The sequence below is a fragment of the Gossypium arboreum genome, chromosome 8 (genome assembly GCF_025698485.1).
Source record: "Gossypium arboreum isolate Shixiya-1 chromosome 8, ASM2569848v2, whole genome shotgun sequence".
Classification (NCBI taxonomy): domain Eukaryota; kingdom Viridiplantae; phylum Streptophyta; class Magnoliopsida; order Malvales; family Malvaceae; genus Gossypium; species Gossypium arboreum.
The window spans coordinates 14,775,678-14,781,557 of record NC_069077.1 but is presented as its reverse complement, the minus strand read 5'-3'; positions in this window follow the sequence as shown (position 1 = coordinate 14,781,557).

Below are 5,880 nucleotides of genomic sequence, written 5' to 3'. Positions count from 1 at the left end.
CAAGCTTGGACTAGAATTTGTAATTCCGTCATTTATCCTCAAAATATGAACTATGTAATAAAAAAATGAAATTGGAAACAGCAGAAAGGTGTTAACATAGGAAAAAGTACACCTACATGGAGTAAAGACAAAGAGAGACCTGACAGAATTAATAATCTAATAAAACTACCTTTAATGTCCTAAATTGATTTTCGAACAAAACAAGATTCAATGTAGTTAACTTACATGGTCTGCCATTTTATAAAAGAAAAAAGGGTTTAAAATAAGATTTCTGGTGACCCCGCATGCGGATTGTTTTTTAGGTTATAATGTATCTGTGTGTCACATGCGCTGCCACGCCAATGGAAAGTGATATACATGCCTTATAGAATTTGCATGGGAAAACCTAAAATTTAAAGGATATATGAGGGTGAAGGACTGACTGATGTTTCATGCCTTGGATGAGCCATTGGGTTCTGCCTTTTACAACATTTAGAGCCAAAACTATATGTTAAGCTAAGGGGAAGAGGCAAAAGCAACAACAAAAGTGTATATATGACATCACTTTTGAGGCTGGACACTATAAGACTTGAAATATTACTTTTCTGCAACCAGTGCTTTCAACATTCATTATTTGCAAATAAAGTCTCAACTTTCATATCCATCATTGGAAAACAAAATAGTAGGTACAATATACTCAGCTATCAAAGAAATTCATAAATGAATATATGTGTCCATTTTTGTGCATATATATATGATGAGTTTAAGCTGAAGATTTTTTTTCTTCCAGAATTCTGGTTCAAAGAGCATATGAATCAATCTTAATGGTTTGGTAATTAGTAAATTCTAACACAAATAAATTTCAAAATTTTATATAAATTTTGATTTGAGAAAATTGTATATGCCAAAATATTATAAAAAGTTACACTAAGGCTATTTTCTGCTTTTTACCTTCAAACTAATTTTTCAAACCAAAGTGAAAAAGCAAGAAAACTCAATTTTGGGTAGAAAATTATAAAATTGTCACTTTACACATTCATAATATTAACGAGAAGGGATTATATGAAACTGTGATTCCGCGTCATCCCTATCCCTTTTTAATAGGAAGATGACAAATTAAATTTTTCCTCCTGATTTTCAGCTTATTCCTCTTAGAAAAATTTAAATCCAACTAAAAATGCCAAAAATTAAGAGAAAAAATCTAATTTGTTATCCTCATATTGGAAATGAATAGGAATAACGTGAAATCACAATTTAATACAATCCCTTTAATTTTCTAATATTAACCACTTAGAAAATATTTAAATTTTATATTTCTTATATCATATTATTAACAATAAATTACCATAAATTATTTTTCTAAACTAATTAAAATAATATTTATTAATACCAAAAAAATAATAACATATCATCATTGTATCGCTTAGCATATACTCGTAATTTTTTTCAATACTCATAATTGTAATATTAAGGAATAAATATCCTAAAAGTTAAGTAATAAATAAACAATAATCATAAGGACATTGAAAAAGAGTGATCCTTTTAACTTAGTCAATTATTCCATTATTAAAATTTTATTTTGTTAAGATTAAATTTGGATGTAATTTTAATATCTATGGTATATATATTCAAATTGAATTTGATAAATTATTTATATTATTTATTTATAAAGTATTTAAAATTTAATTTATATATATCTATTATAAAATTAAAAATTAACTACTATTTATATTAATTTATGTTTTATTTTTCAAAATCATGTCTAAAATAAATATTTTAATTTTTCACAATACCATTTTGACAGTAGTACTATTTATATTAAAGTTTTAAACCACGCTTTTCACAATACTTTTTAAAAGTATTTTTTTTCAAACCAAACTTTTCAAAAGTATTTTTCAACTATAGAAATAATACTAAACTAGTCTAAAGTGTTATAACACCTCAACTAACGAGTTCTTTTACCCGAATATTATATAAAAAAAAATAAAATACCAAAATGGGTTATTGCTAAAATTAAGTACCAAAATGGTACATTTAGATGGGTGGAGGGTGGTGTATAGGTGGCAACACCATCATATTCTGACATTACACAGTTAAAAAATAATAATAAAATAATGGTGGAGGGTTTTAGGTAGACGGCACTAGTTGTGCCTATCTGATAGGCGACACACCCAGTATATTTCCTCCCCAACTCCCCATCCGGCTCGTATCAGTTTGAAAAAAAATTTAGCAGAACAGGAGAGGGAGAAGAGAAGAAAGAAAGAAAAGGTATTTTTTATTGTTATATTTTCAAATATAATAGATCATGATAAGAAAAAATTATTTTGTTAGTATTATATAGTTTATTTAGTATTATTTTTATGTTTTATTTTAAAGTTATTTTGTTTATTATGATTTGTTAGTAAATTTTGTGTTTAGATTATTGAGAATGTTATGTTGTAATTTTTTTAATATATTTGAAAGTTTTTATTTTAGTAATTATTATAAAGTAATTGTTAGTTAGTGATAACAACAGGAAAAAATAGATAAATCTGAAAATATTTTTATCATAGATATTGTTAGAAATGAACTATTTTCATTCATTAAATTTTTATGTAAGTATGTTTATCCTGTTGAAATTATTTTGAGAATTTTTTGTTAATTTTTAACAGATTGAGTATTGAATATGAAAAATCAGTTTTTCGTATGTGTTTATTTTGATGGAATCATCTTGACAACAACCGTTGGATGTATATTTGAATGTCGGCAACAAATAGCAATGAGATTTAATAGAAATGTCTCGTTGGATGATATGAAGAAAATGATTAGCGCAAAAATTATTAAACATTGTGGGAGAAGGATCTTGAAACTTTTCTACAAGTTTCCAGTTTCGACAAATCTCATCAAATTTACCGAAATGGAACTTGTAGAAGATGAAGACGTGGAGATAATGATCGCTCTTTATTGTGGGAATCGGAGTGACAAAAAAGCATCGATTCACTTATTTGCTGAGTTAGCCAGTGTGGAGCAAAATGAAGATTTCACTGCATATGGTGAAGAACATAGAGCTCAAGAACTATGCATGGTGGCTCCAATATCTACATCGATAGTGAATCGACTATACGTAAAATCGATTTTGATCTTAATGTTGCACCCGATATTGATGTGGTTGGTGATGATGGATATAATAGTAGTGATCCTTGTGATCAAGAGGTCAATAGTGATAATGCTAGTGATCCCGATGTGAACGAGGTCCCCGATGATATTGACGACGAAGACATGAAAGATGATGGAAACATTAACGCGTCTTCAGTCAAGAACCAAATTCGACGTTGTGATACACAATAATCTTGGGCTACACATGTCGCTCATAGACCCTGACACAGCGCACGTAGCCGAGTTCTCGGATTATCCTGAAATACTACCTGCTCACCGGTTGGCCGTAAATTCTGATCCTGAGGAGTTGTTCGTAGGCCAGAGATTCGAAAGTAAGGAAGAGTGCATATTTGTTATTAAGCGGTATAGTATAAACATATCAGTGGACTACAAAGTCGCAGTGTCTAAATTGAAATTATATATTGGGGAGTGTTGGAAGTCAACGGAAGGTTGCAATTTGTGGGTATGAACTGTATTTATTCAAAATTCGCAGATGTGGAAGATGTAAAAATTTGTTGGGCCTCACACATGCACATCAACACGTATGACAGAAGATCATCGAAAACTTGATTCCAAAATTATCTGTACGTGTATCACGCCAATGGTGAAAGACATGCCGACCATTAAAGTTTTGATTATAATTGCTGAAATGCAGGTACGATTCCAGTATCGAGTATCATATTGAAAGGCTTGGATAGCTAAACAGATGGCTATGGAGTAATTGTAAGGGGATTTCGATGCCTCGTATAATGAGCTACAGCGATGGATAGCCGCTATGCAGGAGTACGTACCAGAAACTATTATTGAGTTATAGACACGACCTTATTACGGCTCGGATGACCAACTACAACTGGAAAAAAGAATTTTTCATTGGATGTTCTGGACGTTTGATCCATGTGTGTGCGCATTTTTCCACTATAAGCCATTTGTGCAAGTAGATGAAACTTGACTATATGGAAAATATACATAGATCCTACTTCTTGCAGTAGCTCAAGACGACAATAAAAATATGCTCCCGATAGCATTTTCCATCGTAGATAAGGAGAACATGGAATCGTGAGAATTCTTCCTTACCAATCTGCGGACAATAATATTTACATCATTTCTGATAGAGGGAAAGGATTAATTGCTGCCATTAGGCGTTCTGGTGTGCAATGGAGATTCGTTTATTGCATCCGGTACATCGTGACTAACTTTTATCGAGATTATAAGAATGCAGACTAGCGGAGACAAGTTATGAGAATGGGCAAAGGATAACCTTATCTTTTCAATATAAGTTTTAATGTTTTAAGGTAAGACTGTAACTTATCTTTTCTTAATACATATACAGCACACGAGCTAGAGCCACATATTTTTCGCCAAAGAATGACTCGACTTGAGAGTGACATGGAGGGTCAAATGAACACATCTTTTCGACAGTGTTTGGGTACCATAGAGCCGTGGCAATGGGCTCAAAGTTTTGATGAGGGCTTTCGTTATGGTCAAATGACCACAAATATGGTGAAGGGAATCAACATTGTGTTGTTGAAAACATGACATCCTCCGATTTCATCTGCCTTCTCGGCTACATTCTACAGGTTGGCTACCTTGATGCCAAGAATAGGTCAGCAACAAGTCAACAAGATGGAGGCGAGACACGTGTTTGTCTAAGATGTCAGGGATCAATGGTTGCAAATAGTCAGATGGCGAGGTTGATAAATGTAGAAGTATATTCATGACGTCTTGAAATGTTTCGAGTTACGGAAACCATCGGTCGTCGACCCGGTATACCACCTAGGTCCTATGGAGTTGATCTCTGGAGCAGACAGTGCGATTGCAAGAGGTTTCAAACACTTCATCATCCATGTGCGCATGTTGTGACGGCGTGTGCTAAAGTCTCCCTAAATGTTGAAAAAATTGTCGATGATGTGTACACACTTGAGTGCACGTTGCGTGTCTGGGAGAATGAGTTTCTCGTCCTGCCTGACATGTCTACGTGGGAGGTGCCTCCGACGACTTTTGAACTTGTCCCAAACAAAGGATTGCGTAGGAATCCGAAAGGTCGTCCGCAATCATCCAGAATCCGTAATGAAATGAACATTAGTGAGAAATTCGACGGTAAGCGTTGTAGATTATGAAGATTAGCTGGTCATAATCGGAGTAAATACCCGCAGCGAAACTACCATGTTGGACAATCATTACGATCGGGTAGGAATTGAGCTTATATAATTTATATAAAAAATTTATATTACAAAGTTTGTTCAAATTAGATTAATGTTGTAATGTATTTAATTTATATAACAAAATTTATATTACAAAGTTTGTTTCAATTAGATTAATGTTGTAATGTATTTAATTTATATTACAAAATTTATATTACAAAGTTTGCTCCAATTAGATTAATGTTGTAATGTTTTTAATTTATATTACAAAATTTATATTACAAAACTAAGTTTGTAATGTGTTTTAATGTTGTAATGTTGCAATTAATCTAATTTATGGCCACAAAGTTTGTTCCACGTTTTAATGTTGCAATTAATCTAATTAAATAAATACAAAGATTGTCTTTTTCTTGATTTATATATTTTTAGAATAAAAAAGTACAAACTTAGTAATATTTAAATTGCAAGAAACCCCTAAAATTGATGGTTTGATGGTATGGTCCTAAGGGTATATTTTTGTGGGGGTCGACGTTCACGCTGTGGGTGATTGCAGTGATCAACATCCTTTTCAGTCACAAGTGGGGGTGTGCAAAACATGGAAGAAAAATCATATGCCCCGAACGTT